The sequence below is a fragment of the Cyanistes caeruleus genome, chromosome 3 (assembly GCF_971803275.1).
Source record: "Cyanistes caeruleus chromosome 3, bCyaCae1.hap1.1, whole genome shotgun sequence".
NCBI lineage: Eukaryota > Metazoa > Chordata > Aves > Passeriformes > Paridae > Cyanistes > Cyanistes caeruleus.
The window spans coordinates 41,604,182-41,631,015 of NC_141703.1; the positions used below are offsets into that span (position 1 = coordinate 41,604,182).

The following is a 26,834-nucleotide window of genomic DNA, read 5'->3' on the forward strand; positions in this document are numbered from 1 at the left end:
AATATCAGGCACTCATGTAGCCTGAGATGTAGGTGACCAGAGCTGAAATCCTGGTTCTTCCTTTGATTTTCTCTGCAGCTTAGCACACAACCTCCAGCGAGCAGAGACAAGTAGTGTCTGTCTGCATTCTGCTTCAGCAGGTGCCAAGGTGCTGAAGTACACTGACTTTTCCTAAAGACCCAGCTGAGGAACCTGTTTGTTGTCCCAGCAGAGTGACATGTCTGCTTGCAAAAGATCTATACATAACTTTATGCTTAGATCTTCATTAGCATAATGGGGCTAACCAGACTGTGGGTGCCTCAGAGGGGGTTTGAAAGCTTTAACAACGTAGCCAGCCAGTCTATGAAGTACTTATGTATTATAGTGACAGAAATCATGAAGTATACTTCAGGAAGTTAAAAGTGAAGCACTATACAAACATTTACCGCAGCCAAGCTTTAATACTTTTAATATAGCTTGGGGAAGGAACAGCAAACAAATTTGGGCCTTGGAGTAAAATGCAGCACCACTCTTAGGTGCTTCTTCTGTTGTAAAATCTAACAGAATTGGATTAAACATTATCACTTGCTCTTTAATCTTGGTTTTACAAGGTGTTGTTTCCTTGACCTGATTTTAAAGGATTTAAAACTCAAACCTGTTATCCTTAGTAGTGATTCTAAACTTCAAAGCTTTGAAGGAGGAAGAGAAAATAAGATCTGCTGCATAGTTGTTGAGATTAGAATTCTCAGTGAGAATTCATTCCTGTCATGTTCAGAAAGACCTATATGGCTACATGCTGGGAAACATGACATGCTGTTTGTGTAATTGAAAACTGAGAATTGAACAGGTAACTAGGAACTTCGCTGGAAATTAGATGTGTACAACAATAATAACACACAGCTCTCAGGTTCAGGTTAGAAAACAGAAAGAATAACATAGAATACTTAGCCCAAAATTTTTCTGAAATGCTTAAAATTACTGTGGGTAAATAACAGCCCTGCCCTGATAGTAATCTTCTTTTCCATTTTACTCCTACTCAGTAACCAGAAGCCAAAAGTGGATATTTAGGACTTTTGTTCTTTTTAAAAGGGGTTAACTGTACTCCAGCGTGAGGGGGAATTGTTAGCCTTAGCAACAAAAGAACTAGAATGACATGGGCTTTTTTCAAGAGCCCTTTTATTTACCAAAAAAGCAGGAGCTTTGAAAGAACCACACTGCTCAAAAAGCACCAAAAATCACTTTGCTTACAAGCATAGTTGTTTTTATCCAGTTACCATCTCTAACAGAAAACTTCTTTTTCAGTTTTTAATTTGGACTGTGTTAGAGATGCTTCTATGCAATTTTTAGTGCCATGTTTCCTGAGTGAATCTCTTTTAAAACAGGTAATTTGCCCGAGTTAGTATCACTGTCTAATGAGGATTTCCCAAGCCCTCTGAAAAGCATCATATTGCAAGCAGCTCTGGTAGGCATAAAATGGGCATTCCTATTTCCACTACAAAGTTTGAGCTGGTAACTAATCCCAGGCACATTCCCTGTTATGTACAACTCCAACACTAACTCTTGGCATAATACCAATCCCCCCTTCTGACTTAGGAGTATGCACACTGGATAAGGACCTATGCCAGGTTTTCAGTAAAATACTCTTAAAATCTCGCAAGCTGAAAGAACTTGTGAAATTTTAAGGGGTGAGCTAGGGAATGTAGGGATCAGGCTAGTAAAAAAAAGGTAAGTGCTTCTCTGGGACCTGCTGGCCAGCAATTGATGTCAAAAACTGAAAACCAGGCTAGCAGCATCAAAGAGCAGTGTGCTCCCTTCTCTGGACATGGTGGTGGGTGGCAGAGGGAAGCAAGAGCCAGCTTTTCACATGGATAGAACTTAGGAAAACTAGTCACATTCCCATTTCAGCATCTGACTTTGGCTGCTCCTTCAAGTTCTCCAGTTACAATGCAGAGACATCAAGCCTTACCCTGATGGCTTTGTATGAAGGATAAGAAAAAGAAAGGAGGGAGGGAGCCAGACAGTGGGAGAGAAGACAGGAGAGAATTGGAAATGCTATGTGGAATGTACGAAGAATCCAACGAAAAGAAACAAGAGTTACAGGAAATTTAAAACCTAGAAACAAAGAACTGCAAAATATTAAAATTTCTTTCAAAATACGCACTAAACCCCTGACTAGCTGGATTTTTTTAGTTACATAAAATTTCTTAGCTCTTTTAATCATAGTAAATCTACAGTGTGTGGTACAGGAAGAGGTAACATGATTTGGTGGATTCTTAAAGTGACAAAAGGAAAATATTATGTCCTTTAGTAAGGGAAATAAAGGGGTTGCTGATCTGTTGGATAGTGTTTATTTATTTAATTTCTCAAAGAACATAGGTCTGGTGCTGAGATATCAGTTTTTCTATATCATAACCTCTGAACAACCCTCTATACTCTGCAAGGTGTTATTTTACAGAAACATAACCCACATCCCTAAATAGAGAAACATGATGGAAAACCCCAATAAAAACCCCCAAACCATAGTAACACAACAAACAATAAAACCCAAACAAACAAAAAAACCTAAACCACCTAAAAAGAACCCAAAACAAAACAAAACAAGAGAAAAAATACAAACCAAACCCAAAACCTAAACAAGTCCCCAAATCTCCAAAATTATTCTGAGAGCTTTGTGTTAGAGTTGGCTCCATATCCAGAACACTTGCATTAAACATTTTCATATATTATTAAAAAGAAACATTTCACAGAAAATAAAATGCTATTCACTGCACCAGTATTAGAATATTTTCCTCACAGTTTCTGAAACCTTACAGGCATGAAAGACTCTGAACTTCTACTTTTGTCAGAGTTCTGAAACTTAAGGCCTATTGTTTTAACAACTAATTTCTATGTATTTTGTGTAAACATGCTTTCCCAAATGTCTTCATTTTTTATAATTCCATCTTTTATAATTTAATTTTTGAGCTTGTTCAGCAGTCAACAGAATATAATTTGCATTATGACTCTTCCCTCAAATTCCTGAAAGCTAACCTTTTCCTTTAAAAAAATCAATTTATATGTAAATTGTCACACATCTTTCTATAGCCTTAAATATTTCTCCATGCAAACCTTTTCAGCACAGATCCTTAGTATACCTGAATACACTGAGAGTGCATTGGTTTTGATAATTCCAGTTTTCTTCCTTTCACCAAGTCTTCTTGAGTGAGGGTAACCAGCAAAATTACCAAGGCAAAAAAGAAAAAAAACAAACCAAACCAACAAAACAGTCAGTTTTTTTCTTTAATGTAAATACTGCTGAAATATATGTACAGGAAGAAGTGAAATGGACACTAAGCCCCCAGAGTAGCTATTGATACTAGAATCCTATCAAATAGGAAGCACGAAAGGATTCCCAGCTGCACATCATATCCCATATCAAATGCTGGATGACAATCAAACTTGATAGCAAACTATCTAACCAAGAAACCCTGAAATGAGCTCCCATGGCAGTGCATTCAGAGATGCTTTCTTCTTTACTGTGAAGAAAAGTGCTGATTTCTTTGATTGCAACTGCTCAGACTCTACTTTCTAAGGATTTGAGAACTTACAGGGATAGAATTTTGAGCTGTAGTAAATCACTAAGAGTCCACTTCAAGATAAGATACAAGGTTAGAATTATATGTTTTCTTAAAAATATAACCTTCAACAACAGTACAACATGTACAAAAATACAAAATAACAAAGTACATTACAAGGGATGTAATAGAATCACAGAATAATAAAATCACAGATTCATAGAATTGTCTGGATTGGAAGGAACCTTAAAGATCATCTAGTTCCAACCCTGCAGCTGTGCTCAGGGACACCTTCCTCCAGGTTCATCTGGATGGCATCCTGTCCTTCAGGTGTGTCAACTGCATTGCTCAGTTTGGGGCCCTCTGCAACCTTGCTTAGGGTTGACTTGATCCCTTTGTCATTAATGAATACATTAAAAAACACCGGTGCGTATGTGGACCCCTATAGATTGCTTTTTATTTTTGCCACACTTCAAGTAGGTCTTGAAACTGACTAGTTCCCGTTCCACATGTTTTGTTTTCTCTACTTTTTTGGACACCTTGCAGCATAAATACGCTGCTCCTACTGCTCTGGTTTAGACAAAGCCATCCATAGACAACCTCCACTTCTACCAGGAATAACTTCCTTTATTTGGTTCTTAATTATCAGCCCCTAATTTAAGAATGCATGGCTGTGGCTGGAACATACAGCATCTCACATTGTCTGCTTGCTACTGTAATCCTGGCCATGAATTACAGGTCACAGCAATGGTGCTATACGTAGCTTTTCTGTCATATCTGCCAATCTTGCAGGTGCCCTAAGGGACCTCAAATGAGCACAAATGGCCATTAAGGGCACCTGAATCAAGTCTCAGGTCTCTTCTGATTAAAATCAGGCCATGGATACCATGTCACATGTAAACACCAACTTCTAAATACCTCAATGCAGACACATACAGTATAGAACTGAGTATTACTTGGAAAGGTGGCCAATCTGTGTTTGGAAAGAGGAACTGGCATCAGTCAACAGGTGGAGAACAATTGCATTGTGCATAACTTCCTTCCCATTATTATTATTATTATTATTATTATTATTATTATTATTGTTACTATTATTATTATTATTATTATCATCATCATCATCATCATCATCATCATCATCACTCACCATTATTACAGTATTTTAATTTATTTTGAATTATGAAACTGTTCTTATCTCAACACACAAGTTTTACTTTGATTCTCCTCCCCACTCCACCAGGGTCGGGGGAGAGGGTGGATAAAGGGGTGGGCTAAGTGTGTGGCTGCATGGCTCCAGTTGGGATTACAACTATGACAACTTGTCACCAAAGTGATGTTTTGGGGAGATACTCACCAATTTGAAAGTTTCCCTCACTGCTTTGAATCAAATCTCAGCAGAGAGAGATCCAAGATTCTTGATACAGATAAGCACTGATATGAGCTGCAAGAGCAACAACCATTTCTATTATACTACTGTTATGTGATACAGAATTTTAAGTGCATTAATCTAATAGGTTCAGTCTTGGATGTCAATATGTTTGTCTGCCCTAGAGACTTAAATATTAGAGACTAGAACTTAAATATTCCTTCTTGATATGTGGTTGGCAATATTATAAAACATCTATAGCATCAAAAGGTAAAGGCATAGAGCAGTATTTATTCTTTTCAAGGTTCAAACCAACTGTTCTAAAAGAACATAACAGAAAGTGCTTGGCAGTGGCCTTTTTCAGTCTGCCTCTTTATTTCATATTAATTTCCTTAAAATACATTTTAGAGGGTAAGAAGAGCAATGAAATTAACTTTGAAGAGGTAACCTGCTTAAAAACAAAATGAAGTTCTTTTACCTGGAAGAATTTCTTTGTACTGTTTTCCTTATAAGTGGTTCTTCATTGTCAATGTGCAAAAAAGTTTTAGCACCAAAGCTAGTTTGATCTACCTTCAGAAGTAAAACTGAATGACCTCTATGTTGCAATACAGAGCAGAATGGCTCCAAGTGAACAGAGATTTTCATATTCTCATCAGTAAAGTGGGCAAGAGAGGAAAAAATTAATTTTAGTAACAAGTTTCCATGTCTTAATACATATATGCTGCAAACTCACAGCTGATTGATATACTCAGGGAGAGTATCCACATTAAAGAATACCTGTTGAATGCTTATCATGGGAAAGCATTTTTGAAAGATAAGAAATGGTGCTAAGTACTACTTTTTGCTTCCAGTGTGGTCAGGTCCCTATTAAAAAAAAAAAAAAGTTTATTTCTCGATTTTTATTTGAAAAGAATGACAGTTAAAGTGTAATTACCTGTAAAATGTAGCTATCAAGTATAAGCAACTACCCTTTCTCAAAAACAACCTAAATACCAAACCCTTCAAGAAAATTCCAAATGCAGGCAAATTGCCATAATAGTGGGCACTTCTGGTTTTCAGCCCTATGGAATACAGACTGCACTAAATAGAGGATTTTTAAGGGCTGGGTCTTGTGAAGGTTTGTGGAGAGATCTGAAATCCAGCTACTCACAGTGGGAGAAGTGACACCTCTGGTAAATGATATGCAAAACACATATCCCAATTACCTAACTCAGCAGCAGGTTAATCAATGGCAAGCCCAATGGGCAGCATTCATCTGTCTTTTGAGACATCTGAGCCAAGGCCAGAAGATTGAGTACAAGAAATTTGAAGTGGGATTTCTGACACCACTAAACATTTCATGAGAACCCTATAGTTAGGAAAATGTTTCCTGCAGTAATGATGTTGAAGAATGAAAGGAGGCTGAAATGTCAGCATTTTCTTGCACCTCAGCCTTCCTACACATAGGTTCACCCTCTGATTTCTCTGTACAACCAGAGACAAAACACCAGTCCACTGGTACTGAGACATCAATATCCTCAGGACCTGGGCAATACAGATGTATGCCAAGGTAGGTGCAGAAGGTAGGTTTTTTCTTAGGAATGTGCTGCAGCTATCAACAGTTACAGCAGAAGCACTGTGATGTGAAGCAGCAATCACCTGGCCTTTTTGGGGTAACCATATCCTATAGGTTGCATTAGGGATGCTCCACAAGTAACCATTATCTGCAGCTTCTGGTGATTTGGAGGAGTACCTATGTTTTGTGATTCTGATTTGGTCTGTGATGTTTTGAGGGGTGTGGAAGTGCAAAAGTTGAAAGTCAGAAAGTAAGGTGCATGTGATGGAAGCTCTACTTCTCCAAGCACAGGGCAGCAAAATCATGTAAAACCTCAGAACCACAGTTTCAAATGCACATGCTTAAATGCTCTCAAATTCTTTTACTGGATCTTGGTTTAAAAAACCCCAAACCACCTTGCAAGATGTTGCATCTGGGGGCTGTGACTATTCATATCTCTTATAAGTGGGCATGGGGTGCTATAATGCACTTCCACCAGTGGGTTGGTGTCTTCGAGGGAAAATCACTTTGTTTTGCTTCCTTATTTTATTTGACACTATCAATTTAAAAAAAGAACTAATGTAAAAGAAGGATTAATTTAAAAGAGTACTGTGGAAGTTCAGAAGGCATAAACTGTTCTTCAAAAGAGTACGGCTTTGTATTTCAAAAGTCTACTGCCAAACTCCAGCATCTTCTTGTTGTCTTTTGGAATGGCTCTAGACATATTTTGCCTCCTTCTCTGTATTCCTGAAATATCACTTTCATTATGGAAGTTCAGACAATTTTTGGTATACTATTAAGATCTAGTGACTTTACATTTAAAGATATAATCCATAGAATTTCATAGCTGTACTAACAGTCTGTCTAAATGCTTGAATTCTCACCGTGTGTATGCTAAGACTGAAATTAATACTTTGGTTTACATGAAGTCTTCTACTACAGGTGAGTCATTTTCATATGATCTGTTGTTATTTACAAGCATGAGTGCATATTTCAGTACTTCCTAGCAATGTACAACAACCTGACTTGTTGAATTGAAAATATTTTACCTGGACTTAGTCCAAATGGCTCAGAGGCATATCAGAGCCAGAGAAGATACACATTTCAGAAGTTAACCAGGATGAGAGCAACACTGTGTTTCTGCACAATAAGTAGTTTTGAAGTGCCATTCATGAACAACAAGTACATGTAAGAGTCCCTGCTGCATAAACTCTTCCACCAGCTAACAGTCGATTGGTAGCTGCAGATTAAGTCCTAGCTATGATTCATAGTCAAAAAATGCAAATACTATACAAGCTTTAAACCTCCTGCCAAGAAATATTTTTGTTCTTTATACTATGCATAAATACAGTGTATGCAGAAAGTAATATATTTACAGCATATGGCTCTATACTTTTAGAGAAGGATAGAAAAGAATTATTTAATCTTAAATTCCATATTGGTACAAACTCAGGAGGGTAGAAACTGGACATATATTGATCTAGAAACAAAAAAGCAGTTAACAGTAAATGCAACCAAGGAGCAAGTCTCTGTAAGAATCTTCCATCAGAACTGGGAGTGGTAAAGGGAAGGGACCATCCTGCTAGCAGCTGTTTTCTGGAGGATGGAGACTGTATTTCAGGTCACAGGTTTCAACCATCTTAGAATGTGGCCATGAGGAAAAAAGATTAATTCCCTAGTAAATAGTACAGATTAGAATATTTCAATTGGAAGCGAGCTACAATGCTCATCTAGTCCAAAAGCAATATGTGCACAAAGCCTTTTGCCTTTAATTCAGTGAAAAATTTCACCTATAGAATGGAAAGCATTTTGAGGAATTAAACAAAACTTGAATTTCTTTGCTATGAATGTTAGTATAGGCGCAGCATGACTAAAGCGAAAAAAAAAAGCAACACTAAAATAAATTATAGTCCTGTCTTCTAGATAAAATAAAGATTTTGTTTTTCCTTACCATGGGACTGCTCACATACTGCTCCTCACTAGCTGACTTTGACTTCCTCATAGAACTAAATTCCTGTTCTTTTTAATTATTAGTCCTTTAGAGCACTCACTTAATTTAGTTCTGAACTAAATGACACTGGCTTAGTACTATACTTTACATCTGATATGTGACAGTTACACCATGATAATTAGTTACAGATAGATAAGTCACAAGATAAGTTACACCAAGTAATTACTGATTTTCCAGGCAATTTTTATTTTACTACTATATTTTCACCATCTCATCTACTAGGCCAAACAGTAAAAGAGCCCTGAAAATTAAGTAATTTTCTGATATTTGAAGTCCTGCTTTAACTGTCCCTTTCAAGTCAAAGGTCACCTCCAAAAGATGGCTCTGAAATGAGATTCTGAAAGCTTTCTCTCAGTTATTTCAAACTGAAATCTTAGAACTGGAAAACAAAGGACTTTGTGGGTAGCCTCAATGTGAAAAATTTACTGTGTATGCAGGTCAGAAAATCAATGTAGCCCACAATTTACTGCTGTGAACTTTCACTCATTTAACTATTTTGTGTTCAGATTGAACATTCATTAGGGATGTTTCACTGAATATAAAGATTCCTGTAAACCAATGGAAAACAAATCTACTCTTTCAGCAATTTATATTCTCACTAGTTGTCTACATAGAAGCCTATTCATTTACAGGTGAAATATAGTCAGATATTAAAAATATTGTAATGACACACTTAGCTTCTTAAAGTTTAATCTTAGCCTCATCCTGAAGGGTAGATAAATACTTACTGCTTTTTCAGGACCATGCTTCAAATTTGTTCTTTATCCTGTAAACCATAATGATCTCATAACCAACAATTTACACTTATTTATCATCAAAATCCTACAAAGCCTCCAGCTTTTACCAGCATATACTGTATTAAAAAAAGGAGTAATTCAGACACTAAGAGAATCAGATTTCCAGTGAGGGTCTCTAGTGATTTCACAGGATTTCTGTATTGCTATGGTGAGAACAATTGAAATGCTTCCACTGACCTGCCACACTAAGCCACGTGCTTTTGTGAATATAGGCAGCTGCTCTCCTTCCACTCCTTTCTCCCACTCTTCATTAAAGAGAAGCTTTTAACACCATGGATTGCCCAGGGAGAAAGCACTGTGGTTTTGACTCGTTCAGCATTCTTACATGATCCTCTGCTGATGCCCACTCTACCTCGTCTCTCAGAAGTCTCTGCTAGCACTACTCCTCTACATAACTCTCCATCAACCAGTGCCAGTCTGGTTCTCCCACCAAGCCCAGTCCTTTTCTTTATTAAGTCCAGTCAGGAAAAAAATTTAGACCCATGATTTTCTTGTATAGAATAATGATTAATGTGTTGGGCATATTCAGCCACAGGCAAACAAATCTAAGGATTTAAGTAATTCCTGTTTATACTTTTTACTGTTAAAAATACCTCAGATCAGCAAAGCTTTTAGTGTGTCTATCTGTGAAGCTGGTCATTGCAGCTCCTGCAGAGTTTGCAACTCATTAAAACAAATTACAGTCTCAGACATATATTGTCTCCATTTAACTTAATAACAGTATAGGTAGAAAGCAAGGGGAGACAACAACAACAACAACAACAACAACAAAACCCCCATGCACAGCTACTGAGCTTGTCTTTTTCCACAGCTGTACCTTGGTTCTGTGAAGGCTGCAGTTTAGGTTAGAAATGTACCTCAATATGTAATATGCGAAAGAGAAGGATTTTAACCCTCCCTGCCGTGAAAACAGAACCTCAGCTCCAGAGTTGTGGCCTAACTTCTATAATCCTTTGGGTTTATATATTTCTACTTTTCTAAAGAGAAATTATTTCCCTTCAGCAGAAAAAAAATCCTGAAAAAAATTCCTTAACTTGAAATGTAAGAAAGTGTGGTGATAGAATTTGAAGAAAATACAGAGGTTCTAGAAAAAGTCCAAACATTTTTTTGTATCTTTCACTAATATTAATTGAAAAAATGCTAAAGAAGAGACAAAATGCAATATATACATAAAATGAAGTGAGCCTTCATTGAGGGACTCTTCATTGTAACCGGTGTCTGTGTTTTTGTGTTGCTGAAGCATCTTTGTTGTGACCATTTATTTAGAAAGCAATTTAAAATATACTTACAGGATTAGGTCAGTTGTCTGTCTGTCCTGAACTCACTCACAATATTTTGGGTTAATATGCCAACTTTACATGGATTTCCACCTAGTCTGTAGACTAGACTGTGTAAAACACACCTTTCTTGATGGGAGATGCAGCTACTGTGTGATAGATTTCATTCTGCTACAGTGCAAAGACAAACAGCTTATTTTAAATTCTTTTCAGCTGAAATCTTCTAACCGTTAGAAATGGTTAGCATCAACCTCCTAAATCTCCAGTTATAACTCAAAATAACTAGTTTGACTTAGTACCAAATTGGATCAAAGCACTCTTAAGTCACAGAGATGGGATTTATCTCATCTACCTATAGATCACTGTAGACATCTACAACAAATTTGGTTTTCCAGACCTCCTTTTTTTTTGTGTGTGTTAGTGAGAAGCAGGAACTTTTATAGAGCTATTAAAGTGCTTAGTACTCTTAGTGCTTAGATCTCTACCTAAGAAAGAAGGGGAATGACACTCTAGAAGTACCTATTCTTTTTCTGTAAAGGAACCTTGAATGACTACTTCAGATACTGCCAACACATTAGAGATGTCTACGTGGATGAGAGATCTCTTTCCATGGATTTTTGTTGAAAGAGAAAGAGCTTTTGAAATCTCCTCCTACGCTTTCCTGAGTGAATGAGTATTTACAGTGCCTTTCACAGTAGAGTCAAGCAGGTTAATTTGAACAACTGATTTCAGAAGCTGCTCTCACTTCACCAGCAGTTCACTACTAGCACTCTCCAGATGACATTGGGGACTGGAAATCTGTTACTGACTCTGGAACTGATTTCTCATCTGCTACCTCTAGCCTTCATGCACTTGTCTTCAGTCTTAGCATGTACCTCACTGTTATACCAGAGCACGCAAAAAAAATCTTATTGTAAACTAGAATCTATAACTCCTAAGTGGATACACACCTCCTAAGTCTTTTTCATTTGGAAGAAAACATCTAGAACCAAATAAAGATGGTAGTGTCCATTATTCTGTATCATTACATTCTCTTTTATTACTACAGCATCATTTCTACCCGTTAAATTAAACCTGAATAAAGAGTAAAACTAATTATAAAATAAATACAAAATAGAGAAATATTATTCCATTTTTTAAAAAAATAACTTCTCTTTATATTTCTGGTTCTGGCTCTGCATTTATGACTAGACTAGCACTAAATTTGTACAGACTGAATGTATTTTAAAATCATATGCAAGCAGACAGTTCCTTCCACCAATATAATACTATATTGGCAACTTGGGAATCAAAGGGAAGCTTAGGTAATGATCATTTAGCATTGCTTTTTGTTTAGAAATGCATCTCTTGATTCAACGAAGGAAAACAGACAAAATGTGATAAATCTCTATGTTGGTTTTATTTGGCTTATTTATATTTTTATGCAGCCTTCAAGTTGATTTATAACATTACATTCAAATAACTCGGTGGTGGCAGTCTTTGTTGCAAAACAAATGGATCAAATTAACTATCCTGTGTACTACAACTCTGGACAACAAAGTGCCAAACAGTACATGGGTGGGTTCAGCACTTTTAAAATGTTTTGTACATACCTTAATGCTTACTTCAGACACTGACTGATTAGACTATAGTTATCATGCAAGAGGATTGACTCCATTACAAGGAAAAAGAAGGGAAAAAAACCAGCTATCAAGTACCTGGACCTCTATTAATAATACCTGAGAAACACTCACTATAAATGAAAGCCTGAAATGAGGGACAAAGGTGAATTTTTTCAGTGCTAGTAATTAATTCTTGCTTTGCATAGGGTAATTGAGGGCAATCACAGAATATTGCATGTCATTTCATTATTGGGCCATCAGATGGACTTCTACTGGCATACCCTGGTGAATGTGTTAAATACCTTGGCCGCTGTACCCATGTTGAAGATAAAAGCCTCCTTAACCTTCCTGTCAGTCCCATCTCCTTATTAAATGTCATTTCCCTTTCATCTTCTTTGTTTTTTCAGACTTAAAAAGAAATAAAGAAACAAAATGCAAAACCTCATACTTTCCTTTGCTTTAATATGAAAAAAGTGTCAGAATAACTAAAATAAGAACATTGTGGAACAGCACTAAATAGGAATTTTCACTGTAATGAAATTCCCTGGCTGGGATGTTCATGCTGTTGTGGTCACTGCTCTCATAACCCTTATCTTACTTTTCCTATGTCTGTGTAAATTCCTTACCCAGCTGCCAAGCACTCAAAAGTAGGCTGTGATAAGAAAGAAAGGCAGCTGCTAGATAGAACTAGAAAACCACCAGCTCTGTCTTGAAAATCAACAACCAGGTTGCTCATTTCTTCATTAATTTCATGAACCCCCCTACAACATGAAGTACAAAAGTTGCATTGATAGTTTAAGTCACTTGTTCAGTAAAGTTTGACATGCACATTTTTAAACAGACCTTTCTGTTAGTGATTGACCCAGTTGTGAAACTTTCAAGGCCACCACAGGTTGGTTGACTGAATATTCATATAAATGTCTTTAATGTAATTTTTGAGGCATAGAGATATGCCTGCTTCAGAATTTTGACACAAATCTTATGTTCAGTGTGAGTGATAGTACCTTCAGTAAGTCCTACAAATTATTTCAGTTACTATAATTATATAAGTGTAGGTCTTCAAAATACATCGTTATACAGGGGCACCAAATTCACTAGTGACACCCACCTTTCAGGAGTTTAAATAAAAAACATAACTTCTGTAGACTTCTTGTACAATATGGAGTTTCTACAATCTGCCAAAATATAAGATCTGAATCTCTAGAAGTGCATTGATTTTGTGGGATTCTAGGGAAAAGGTTTTCTGACTACCATCTTCTGGAATGATGCCTAAATTACTTAGAATTAATCTAGGCTGCAGTGCACCAATGAAGATAATAAGGATTCCTATGAGTAAAGTCCCCCTAAAATAAATATAACATAAATCTAGTGCTTTGAAAATTTTCCATAGTGTTTACAACATTGGGCAGTGCTGTTCTCTTTATGATCATGCCAGACAACAAATGGTGGTGTGATCAGAGAATCGTAGTTGATATCATAAATAATGAACAATGAAATGCGGTTACAGCAATTATCCACAATTTACCATTGTAAAATAGGAATTTTTGTCTCAATATTTTCTGATAAAATGAGTAATATTTGATCCCATGCTCCCTTTGTGCCCCACAGACAAATGGTGCAGCCTTGGGCACTTGAGATTATATTATAGAGTCATAAAATATCCTGAGTTGGAAGGAAACCACTAGGATCATCAAAGGTCAACTCCTGGCCCTTCACAAGACAACCCCAAGAATCAAGACAACCATGTGAGTTGTCCAAACAATTCTTGAACTTTATCAGTCCTTGGTGCCAGGACAGCTTCCCATTGTTCCAGTGCACAAACACTTCTTAATATCTAGCCTAAATCTTCCCTGACACAGCTTTATGACATTCTCTTGGGTCTCAAAGAGATCAGTTCCTGTCCCTCTGCTTCCCTTTGTGAGGACATTGAAGATCACAATATGGTTTTCCCTCAGTCTGTACTTTTCCAGGCTGAACAAGCCAAGTGACCCCAGACATTCCTCATAAGGCTTCCTTTGGACAGTTTACCATCTTCATAGATCCTCCTCTGGATGCTCTCTAATAGTTTTATATTTTTTTTTATGTTGTGGTGTCCAAAACTGCACAGAGGACTCAAGGTGAGGGTGCATGGGCACGGAGTAGAGCAGGACATGCAGAGATCTGCATGTTTTTGAAAGCAGCAGGTAAATTCACACTTAGGATAAAAGAAGTTAAAACACTGTTGTACTGGTGAAAGCCATGATCATGATACACTCTTACCACATCCTGTCCCTGACCTGGGACCTTCCCTTACCTGCAGCTACACACCTTGAACACAGCTTTTGTAGCAAGCAGCAGTCCTCACTGAGGACAGTCCTCATCAGCCGAGTGGCTGATGTCTTCAGTTTGGTCAAGAATAAGTAAAAGAAAATTTCATCAAAACCAGGTAAGTTCACCATGAGATGGATATTTTTGCATGTATTGCACCTTTGCTGAAAATGTATAATTTTTTCTGGCTGAAAATGTCAGCTTTACAGATCACATTAAATATATCTCTGTTCTCAATGGGTTTGGATGGCTTGATTGCAGATCAAGCTATCCAAAATTGCAGTTTGCATTCTGATTTCATTTTGTATATACAGCTGCATAATTTCCTGCTGTTTGTGTGATACTGTGTATTTTACTACATGGAATACAGTTTGATACATATTAGCAAAACAGCAGGATACAGGTACTAATATATTTGGCTTAATATCTGATGACAAAAAAAAAAATAAAAATCAAAGAAACAAGCAATTAATGAGACCACTCCAAACTAGCTTATTCCTGTAATCCTTTAATGTCCCACAGGGCAGTTTGAGAATACAAAAAACTGCACAAATCAGAATAGAAAATGAAGTCATTGTTTTTAATATTAGCAGCAGCACATTTATTTCATCTTCAGTTAAAATGACATCCATTTTTTTCATATAATGTTAGGGGTCTTTTTGCTTTTGTTATTATCTAAATTCATGTAAATAATTTCATTATTCAAATTAAAACAAAAAACTAAATAAAAACATTTTAGCAAATTTCCCAGAAGGGAATTATTTTGCAAAATGATTAACATATCTTAGATATCATATATTACATATCTTGACTATTTCAGTAATAAGAAAGGGAAGTGAATTAGTTTCATTTTCAGCACTAATCTCTTCTATTTGCTTTAAAAAAAAAAAAAAATCACAGTTTTGAAGATGTCAGGGAAGATTAACCCACCCCATTTATCACAATTACCAGAGAGGAACATTTCCTTGCTATAACTGACTCATTATTTTTTCCATGTACTGATGGCTGTTCTCAGGCCTCACTAAACCTTCCACACTGTTTTTCTTGTACTTCCAAATAGAAGGTATTATCTAAAACGGTAGCCTATATTCTCCACTACAATTTTTAGAATCTTTCATTCCCATAAGATGAATTTTCATGTGCTCCAACAATACATTCTCATATAATACTAATATATCTTCTTCCCACCACAGTAATGGCATGGATTTCAAAAGAAACTACACTTTTAAAAACAGAAAACTGAATAAAACACTGCATGTTTTTCTAGGAAAGAAAAAAAATTGCTAAAATGGCAATTTCTAAAACTTGACCATAATGTGCTTATTTGTTAAATGGCATTATGTTCTTCCTTTGTTATGCTGACCAAAAAGGTCTTTTGTTTGAATGTATAAAAGAGAAAAACATCCCTTGATCTCTCAGACTTTGAGACTGCGAGGTCTTATAAAACCATCATACCCCTACTATACTAACTTCCTGGGACAGACTCTTGTTAATACACTGCTGAAAGATTGTTTTAATTTACTTTTAGACTTAAATCTGTCATCAGTGAAAAACAGAGAAGCAGGGGTAAGACTGTTTGATTCAAACGCATTTCATATCACGGGGATTTTTCTGATGCAGTGGGGAGGTGTGTGTCTACAAGAAGAATGCAAACAACTTTCAAAGCATCATCGTCTCTGGTATGCCTCTCTTTTGTAAATTATACAAGAAATCGATACTGAAAGTAAGGCTGCCAAAATTGCCTAGCACTAGCATACAAGTGACTCTAAATTAATCACAGATTTTCGATCATCCCATCACTGGAGCAGCATCAGTAGGGAATAACCAAATAGTTCGGTTTGTCATCGGTTCTGAAAAATGAAAAACTGGAAAACACACCTATCAAATGGACCTTGAATAAAAATTCTTTCTGAGGACCTGCACATTATTCTCAGCCTGACAAGCCCACCTTGGCTGAAGGATTTATAGAGTGTCTGCTTGCAGCAGAGGCAACGGAGCGTAATTACCTGGATTGAGTATTGCTCTAAAATAGCACAACGGAGGATAACATTTATGAATCACAATTAGTATGAACCCTTCCACACAGGTGGATCATGGAGCTGCTGTTCATCAGTGCCACAAAATAAAGGAACAAAATGATCCACAGAGTATTGCAGGCCCTCTCCCCAGTCTGAGAGAAATAAGAATAAATTACCAGAATTTTAGTTGAAACCTAGACTCTAAGCCACATCATTAATTGAATATCAGCATTAACCACATGTTACTGTCAATTTTTTTAAAAAAAATGTTTATGAGAAAAGGCACTATCTATTTATTTTTATTAAGATTTATTTCCCTGATGTCAACGTAACTTCTCAGATAAACGCATGGATATTGATACGTATTTGCATATATATCTGCACACAAATATGTACATATAAGCACCATTTAGCAATTAAGAAATTGCAATTCAGTCATTATAAATGGAATTAAGAAATCTTCCTTGTAGTGTTCTTTGAGATCACATGGGAGAAACTTTTCAGGTATCTTTTTCTAGTTTTCTTGCATAGGAAGCAGTGACAAAAATAGCCTGGAAGGAAATAAATATGTGCCCTTCAGCAATGGCCAGAGGAAAGACAGTCCTGGCAGCAACTCAATCTTTCATCCGCCAGAGGCGTGGTGTCTCTCTCACATAATAAATAATAAGTAATGATATTACAGCACAGATTGCATATCCTTCCTCATTTGTGAGAGTCAAAAGAGCTATCATCTGTCCCTGGCTCCACACAAATGACCTAAGGAAGAGCTTCACCTCCTCCTTTTTGTTCTCTGTAAGTAATAATTTCACACATAGAGAGGCAATGCCTGTCACAAGAAAGAGGTGATTTTCAGGAAACTGCAATAAAAAATATGGTTAGACACTGTATGACAGGGCATAGCTGACCTTTAATAAACAGATACACAAGTAGTCTAATAAACTGATCGCAAAGTTTCTGTCATTCACTTATACTAAAATATCAGCATTTAATGAGGAAAGAAAAAGAAACCAGTTGCTGTTCTTAAGTCTTGTGGTCACAACACCTAAGAGTACCAGAGAGAGCAAGTTAAAAAGGGCCTAAAGATATCAGAAGACTGCCCTGAAAAATAAATGGTGGCAATCAACTGGGGTTGAATAGTCAAGCTGATTTCCTGGGTCTCTTATTTAGCAATATAGATGTCTTTGATAGTGAAGGCTATGTCTAATAGCATTCAACAACAGTATGCAGTACCGTGAAAAAGAAAATGTATTTTCATTTATGTAAAGTTGGGTATTTCCCAAACAAAACAAGAAATGGACTGTATTTCACTCCAAATTTGATCAGAAAATGAGCACTACCCACGGACAAAAATGTAAAATAAAATTAAATTGTTTTTAAAGCATTGGGCCCAATTTTTAATTTTTGTTAAACAACATTAATTTTCATTTGCATGGAGAGAGACAATTATAAAACCAAAGTAATATCAATTAAGAAATTTTAATTTTACTTTAAAATATTTTCTTTTAATTAATTTTCTTTGAAGTTGAGAAAAAGAGAGGGCCCACTGTTTTAACCGAAATAACTTGCATTATACTGTATCACCCACTATGACATAAAACACTATAAACTACACAGAAGTCTTCATTTTCCTGTTTATAGGGCCAAAGCTCTGAAGAACAAGAATCACATCTCCCAGTACAACCTGGGATGTTCTAGGACTTCTTCCAGCCATTATTTTTGGTAGCAATGTAGCTCTGAGAACCATAAAGTGCTCTCCTTGAAGACAGCAGTAGGAGCTTTAGCTCTCAGGTCTAACAGTTGCTCCTCATTATCCCCATATTGAGCTGCACTAATGAGTCACCATTTGGGCTAGCCTGAGCCATCTCCCACAGTGACTTAAGTTAATACAGCTGGTTTGCCCTGAAACAGAGTGGGAGGACTCCCACAAGCTGTTATTGGGCCTCAGCTGCGGGGGCGGTAATGATTACCTAGAGAAGCAGCAATAAACAGCTGTGAAAAGTAAATTCAAACTGTTCTAGCTAGATCTTGTTTGTTTCTGCACTAACTTAATCAGCATCATCCTAAGCACAAATGAGTTCTTAGGATTTCATTCATCCAAAGACTGGGAGGCTGGCCTGACCTTTCTTAGTTTATAGAACACAATGAGATCACAGCCTATTGCTTCAGGGGAAAAATAGCAAAAGATTAGTTTTATGATGAAGATTTAATAGATTTGACATGGCCAGAGGGCATACCTGGTTTCTAACTTTCATCTTCTAGCACTTTTTTTTTCTTTCCTTTAATAATGTGCACCTATAAAAGTAAATTCCTGCTTTTTAAAGTAAAGGAAGATATGAAGGTGCAATAGCAACAAGTTGCTAGAATTCCACGGAGAAGACTTTGGAAAGAAACATGAATTCCTGAATTCACGCCCTAGAGAAATCCCAAACCTCAAAGTTTCAAGACGTTATTTGTTAAAAGCACAGAGAAACAATAAACCTCAGCAGGGAGGAAGGAGCAAGTTGTGAAACTTTAACAAGATCTCCAAGGAAGCTTAGACAAAAAGGTAAGAATCGATGTTGCTAAGACTTTAAAAAAATATCAGAGGTAAAGTTTCATTTTCATGAGCTACATGTGAACCCTGGATAACCTGGCTAAATTCTCGAGTTCTCAACAAAATACCTTTCTTTAATTGGTCAGGTTTAAAAATACTAGTATTTTTTAGACATTCTATTAATCAGAACTTAGAGAAGCAGAAGTAGAACATGCTGTAAATTGAAATAACTGAATTCTGTATAGCCCTGTATGTTCTTTTAGTGTTACTGCACTAGTTGATATTTTTAGTTCTCTGTGGTTCCTGCAGTGATGACCCATTGCTTTATGAAGACTGTAAGGTTTTCACATACAAAATACATGAATCCACCATGACAGGGGTATTCATGATACCCCTATAGGTTATGCATACTTGCCGAGTCAAAAGAGTAAAAATCCAGAAGGTAGAAACCTTTCATCGCTCCACTGAAAGGAATCTTTTAATTGTTTAAAAATAAATAAATAAAAATTAAATGTGTGTGTAAGGTCTGAGAATAAAACCTTTCATCCTTCTCACAACTCTCCCCAAGCCAAACCTATCAGTGTCTGTTAATTTGTTATTATTAGTACAGCTAGCAGGACCATGATATGCAAATGAGGGAAACCAAAGACAATAATATCAATTCTTTGTAATAGTATTTTATATGCACTTAAGCTCTTGGAATTTGCCTGGTAATATAAAGATTAATGCATTCAGAACCAAACTTAGGAAAAAGTAAAAAATCATGTTGTAGCATTACTGTAGGATTCATTAAATATTTTGTGACTGGAGCTTGGCATAAAAAGCCTTTGTGCTTTGATGGCAAAAAACATAAAAAAGTGAAAAATCTATTTGTACTGAATATTTCACTAATTTCTAATCAAGGAAAAATATACTTCATGTTGAAAGTAACATCTAATTAAAAAAATAACTCTAAATTTCAGTTAATAAAAATGAAAGAAATTTAAATGAAAAATGATATTGGAATAAATATTGAAAACAATTCAAAACAAAAATTTTCACTTCAGGACCAGCTCTAAATTCTAAGATAATTTAATGGTGTATTATCTCTAAAGAAGAGAACTAAGTCAAATCCATTCCGTCATGTATGCTTAAGCTGAATGATAATTAAATTAAAAAAATTAATTTTATTTTATTTTATTTGTTAAGATGTTTTTCCTGAAACTCTGTGTATAGAAAACCCAATTTACTCAGACAGGACGGTTGGTTTAGAAAACTTTTGATTACATTTCCATCCAAATTCTCATAGGTACAAGGAGGACTTCTGGATGCAGTCAAGCCTTAGAAAAGTAGAAGGTAGTCAAACTCTTTCTTTACTCAACCTCTCCAATTTTCCTTCTTGCTTTTAGGTCTGTAAGGAAGTCCTAGTAGCTTATGGAGACTTAAAAAGAACTATAACAGAAGGCAATCAGTACAGTGTGTCCTGATCTGCTCAGGTGGAAGGACAGTGGCTCTGATTTCCAAAGCCCTGCTAAGGTTTTCAGACAGTAGAAAGGATCTGCCACTCCCTGCAAAGGTGGTCTCATCCTTGTGATTCAGCAATAGCTAAAGGTTAAAAACACATCTTTTCTACCTTAGTCGCCTGTGGCTGCTTACAGCACCTGAGGAAATGAAACAGGGGCCCAAAGCAGTAATGCCCACACCTTCAAATGGATTTCCTTGTGTAAGACTGGAACACAGGGAGCACAAGAAACAACACTTGGGAGACTTTTCCTCTTGCATTTGCTTTTTGAGAATTGGCTGAATCAATATTGCTTACTGTACTGTCAAAATGTGTATCCTCATGCACATCAGACACTCTCAGAATACTGGATTTCTTGATTTATATGTCATTTTAAAATCTTGAAATGATGGCATTTGAATGCAGAGAGACACAAAAGCAAGAAAATACATTACTGGAGCTGTAACAAGTTTTGTATATTTTTCTTTAAAAATCATCTTACAGGCAACCTATTTTTAGGTAACTCTTTTATCATTTTTAAGCCAGGAAAATCATGCTTCCCCTTTCAATATTAGACATATGCCTTCTAAACAGAGCAAGTATTTTTTCTTCATATACTAGATCTTAATCAACCCAATATTTTACACTGCTATTTAGAAAACACTTTGATCAGCTACTCTGTAAGGAAAGCAGAGGAATTCACTGTTTTCTTTCCCTGCATGGTCTTGTATTGATGACTGTAGAAGACCTCTATCCTTTCTCATTTCACTTCTCCCTGTGCCAGAATTTTTGTGACTCAGAGCAATTGTAGATGATGTTTCTAAGCTCAACTACCCAGTCAATATCCTAAGTGGGTGAAAGATTAATTATTCCCACTGAGATCAACTATGTCAGGATAGCAAAGGCCAATTACAGACAAAAGTTATCATGGAGTGGTCACTTCCAACCTCCTGCCAACAGCAATCCCAAATGCAAAGGATATCAGCTTCCTGCTGAACTGAATAAGCTCTGGTTTTAGTACATCCCGTGTAGCCAGCATGCTGGTCTCACTTTTATTCATTTCCACAGCTGAAGAATATGCTTTGCTGAGCTGCATGACTCATCTTGCAAAGTGTGGTGCCTAGAGCAGCGGCACTGCTGGGTGGGAGGGCAACAGGCGGCACATCAAACGCAACTCTGGTATGCGAGGCAAGCAGAGGTTGCCGAGTAATTGTGACTTCAAAAAAACCCTCTTTTGCACACTGCTTGTTGACAGCTGTTATTATGACATTTAATCTATAGCCATTATTTGGGGAAGCAGCTCAGCCAGGATCCAGCAGTCAGGTTGCTAAACTCACGTAGTGGATTACCTCGAGCTTTAGTTCTCAAAATTCAAGTTTTCTTATTTTGTTGCTTGAGAGCAGAGTAAAAATCTTGATCAATGGGTGCCAGCAAAAATGCCTCAAACTGGTAAGAAAGGAAGGAGGAGAAATAAAGTTGGGGGCATAATATGTGCCAGCAATCTTTATTAGTGCACTCATTGCTGAAGACTGGAAAGGCATTGCGTAAGAATCCTGATTAAATGGACTAATTTTGAACAGTGTTGAATTAAACTGAGTTTAATTTTTGCTATCTCAGGTATCATCATGCAGTGCTATCTCCACATGAGTTAACTTCTCTGTTTCACTCCTACTGCCTTCACTGCTCTGATGACTGCAGGATGAGCCATCTCCAGCTATCAATATGAGCTGAATAACACCAATGTTTCCTGTAGCCTCTGTCTGGCTCAAGTCCAGTTTTGTTTTCCCATTCACAGGGAATTCCCATTTGATGATGTTACTGGATTTGGATCTGCCTTATTTATTATGTCTGTCTCTTTTTGAAGGACATCTACACTGGATAAACTTACTAAGGAAAAATTCAGTAGGCAGGGGAGTTACTTGGGACACTGATGATTCTGATTCAAAAAAATACCTGATTAGGCACATGAAGTGAAAGAGTTCCAGCAGAAAAACCTGGAAAAACTAATCCAGAATAATGAATAACCTGTTCATCATGGTACTCTCCTCTCATGCAGGAGACCACAATCATAGACATGAAATCTAGTTTCTCTCTCACTACTTGTTTTGACCACTCCACTATGGAGCTGAGAAGGCTTTGCCAGCAAAAGCCTTTTTATAGTGGCACAAACCAATAAAGAGTTTCTGTTTAGATTAATTGGATTTTCCAGCTAAAATAAACAAACAAAACTTTGTCATGAAGCTCCTTCTAGTATGCACAAAACAATTCCTGGACCAATTCCATCTCTAGCATTAAGACCAGATACAAATTAATGTATTAGAGTTTACTGCATTGATTTGAGCATTAATTCACAAATTTCTGTAGCAGGTTTGAAAGGTACATTGCCCAGTCATAATGTAACATTACCCAATAACTGTGTCACTGCAAGTATCTATCTTGGCAGTAATTGTCGCAATCCTTGATGACATTGAGAATAATCTGTTTTCCTATTCTGAGTCCTGAGAAGAGAGAGAAAATCACCTAAAATTCCTTTTCGAACCTGACCAGTTCTGTTTCACATCCAGACTTGTAACGTGAAACCTGCTTGATTAAGGATTCTTCAGCAGTGTGAGACCATTCACGGAATAACAATTAGCTGAAGAAAACTCAGTTTCTCTACAGATTAACCTTAAAATACCATACTAAAAGGAAGTTTCAAGATGCAAATGCTGTATGGCAATGGCTGATCTCAAAAACAACCCCCAGTCACAAGATCTTGCACAGCTACAGGATCTCTCTTTTGTAACTAATATGGGGTTTGTTCAACATGAAATCTGTGACCTTACAACCTTGACTTTCTCAAAGAGTGCCCAAGTGAGATTTTTAATTTATGTCTAATGTAATGTAAGATGACTGCAGTGTAAATGAGCAATAGTCAATTCTTTATGCTTATCACAAAGTACAATAATTTGCCCAAGATTCACATAAGAAGATTTACACTTGAGCTCAGTGGAAGAGCTTGTAAACAAGGAATCCATTGATTCACAAATATTTGCAAGTATCAGTGTGATGGGACCAGGTAAACAAATGAAAAGCAAACAGAATTCTGTCCTTTGGCAACTGGAATGCTAGACTGTAAGAAGCAGGTATGTGTGGTTTAGGGAACAACCATTTCATTGAAACGAATTACTAGAAATAATGCCTCTATTTTACAGTATTGCTGTGGTGAATTTCTATCCGCTGTATAATGGAAACCCAAGCCTCATGTCAATTCAGAGAATAATTAGACAAGCTCCCTATTGATAGGCACAGCAGTGACTCCAACACAAGTCAGGAAACAGAATTATTGTTATTCCTCCCCAAGAACAAATGCCAAGCCTGATGCTATCAGTATGCCATAGCATGTGGCATGTATAACTTAACTTTGAACATCACAATTTTATTCACTGCATAAGGCTCTACAGAGTCACATCATGTAGTAAAATTCAATTTCAAGAAGTGCAAATATTTTAAACTTATGTAAATGACACTTGATTTGATGTGAAATGGGAAAAATGGCACGAGGCCTGTAAATAAGGTGAGTATTTCTGGGGTATATTTTAGAAGGAACTGGGGAAAACAAATTGGCAACAAAATGACAAATATTTGGATGTGTAATTCAAGCCAAACAATGGTTTGATCCAGCAAGCACTTCAGCCAATACAGAATTTGTATGTGTGAGCTGCTGAGCTGAATTCAATTAAATGCGTTTTGGGTGTTAGAGATTACACACATTGAAGTCTGAAGGACAGATGTCACCATTTGCAATATAATACTGCTATTTTAGGGTAGCTTTTAAAATCCATCACAATTTGCAATGCTTAATATTTTATCCAATTAATGAAACAATATGGATAGATTCTAATGGAAGTCCATTTCTCTTAATATACTTATATTTGCCTTGGTTTATCTTACTGGCAAAAAGCAATGTGGCTATTTTTAATGCCACAAAATATTTAAATGAATTTTAAAGATGGTAATACTGGTCTAGATGCTAAAGTGATGCAGAATAACAGAGTTCTGAATTTTCCAACTCCCAGCTGAAAATAATGTCATATTTCATAAATAGGTGAGCATTCATAAATTACTGACACATAATACATGAATTACACAATACTACTAAAATGTATTATTTGAAAGATTATTTTTTCAACTCGTTGAACAGAGACAATAGTGTTATATCTGAGGGTTTTTTACATTATTTATGCCTCTAAAATGTTGTGGAACACATGGTATGAAGTCAACACCAAGATACTAACCTTTAACAAAACCAAAACCAAACCAACAAAAAGCAAAGAACCGTAATTTTAGCTCTGAGTAGCTATACATTAATACAGCTAGCATGCATTTATACTGAAATGTGTGAAAAGATACTGCCCTACACCACTCATGCACAATACAATTGTTTCAAATAAATAACAGAAGTATTAAAATGTTGAGGTTTGTTTACCATCTCTAACACTAATAAAGTGTCCAATAAAATTTCTGACACCTTTGAAAAGTTTTTAATATTTGTAACGAAAAGCAAATTATGCATTATGATTCTGTCAAAATTGTGAGTATTTACAAGTACAGAAATACAGTCCTGCTATTAAAGAAGCTATAAGCTGAGGCTATGCTAAGCTAAAGGTATGAAAAACATACTGGTTTTTTTCCTTTGCTTTGTTATAATTCAGAGTGTTAATCATTCACTGCAGGAGGTTGTTTAGTGGTGTGATGGTTTGTTTCGATCAAAACTGTCACAGAAAGAGGTGATCTCTTCCAAGCTAAGAGAGCTAATTAATTATACATTCAATTCACTAATGGACACAGAGTAGACAGCTTTTCCAGCTGTCAGAAAGAAGAATACAGAAACAGGAATAAGCTATTACTGATTTTTACTTTTTTCCCCAAAATCTGTTTCTATATGTTTACTGGAGTAATAAATCTTGTAGTGAGCCAGAGATTCAATTATTTCATTCATTTCTCAGAAACCAGAAAATCTGGAATTACTGTTTACTTTAAGGATAAACCTTTTTCTCTATGCCCTGACTTCTGTCTCTTTAATTTTTGACCCTGGGCATTCTCAATTTTTTTAATTTATTTCTCCTTGGACTTCACCATGAATCTCTACTTATAGATTTCACCTTATTGTCCACAAATCTTACATGTGTCCATAAAACAGAAGGAGGCAGATTGATACCTTAATGACATGGCACTTCAAGTTGTTGAGATTTAAGGCAGTGATGCCCAGGAAAATAGAAGGACAGGGTGCTTCACTGGAGTGAACCATGGGTGATGCATGTTTGCATGCTTCCTTTATCATTACTGATTTTACAGAGGGAATTTAATACTGCTTGCAACTGGAGACAATATCAAGGAGAGCAGAAAGATCAAGTGCATTCCTAAGCAAATCTCAGGCTTGGGTGGAGAGGGATTTTATCAGTTGGGGTTTCAAACACAACAGGCCTAGGGTGTATTTGGGGAAGAGCTAAAAGCTACATTTAATCCCAGCAGACTCTTAGTGTTAAGAGGTTCTTAAAACAGTCACAAAATATTCTGTCATGTCAAAAATAATTGACATTATTTTTTTTTAATTTATTTTTTAATAATATTATATAAACTGACACAATGATGAGGACTATTATATATATTTAAGATCCATTGCATAAAATGTTTGTAAGTAATAGAAACAAGAATTCGAAATGCCAAAATAATTAAAAAAATAAATAAAGGACATTGATGTTCAGTTTCAGACTCACTGACTATTAGTTCATGCAGAACAACAATTAAAACATTTCTTCTACACTACAATTTCAATCCTCCCTCTGATAGTTTCCTTATAACTCTTGCAGGTTTCTATCAGCTTTTTTTCTTCTCTGCAAATAGTAGTATCTCCCTTCTCTGCATTTTTGGAAGTAGTCTGGACTTGCTTGCAAATAGCCTCTCTGGGGACCTGTGGGGTATATCATATAAAGTAACTAAAAACTTTTTCATCAGTCTACCTCTGTCTCCAGTTGACAAAGGGGCTTCTCTTACATTACTCAATGAGAATTCCTTTCTATTTTCAGCAGTGGGATTATAATGGCATAATTATAATTTTATAATTTATATAATTATTATATAATTTATAACTATGGATTTTATGGACTTTTCACCTGTCAAGGCAGCAAGACCTCTTGCAGGAATTGGTGGCTTGGTGTTTTGGAGTACAGGAAGAATATTCTTCTAGGTGTCTTCTCCCTTCTTTCTCAGTTTGAGCAAGCATTCTTCTGTTGGCATAATTTTTTGTCTTGAATCCAATACCTAGGGGCTGTCATTATGCTGGGTTTGTGTCAATTTTACATTGACCTAATTATAATGCTAAACTCGAGATTATT

General features: G+C 36.3%; 1 protein-coding gene and 1 long non-coding RNA gene across 3 annotated transcripts in view; one reads left to right on the forward strand and one right to left on the reverse strand.

Moving 5' to 3' along the window:
* Window positions 1–26,834, reverse strand: part of GPC6 (glypican 6) — a 709,793-nt gene that overhangs the window by 345,516 nt on the left and 337,443 nt on the right. The gene's annotated exons all lie outside the window — the stretch shown is intronic.
* On the forward strand, window positions 18,436–25,116 carry LOC111944853 (uncharacterized). The gene is made up of 3 exons (XR_002871428.2): window positions 18,436–18,989; window positions 20,266–20,312; window positions 22,075–25,116. It is a non-coding gene; the product is annotated as an uncharacterized LOC111944853 (long non-coding RNA).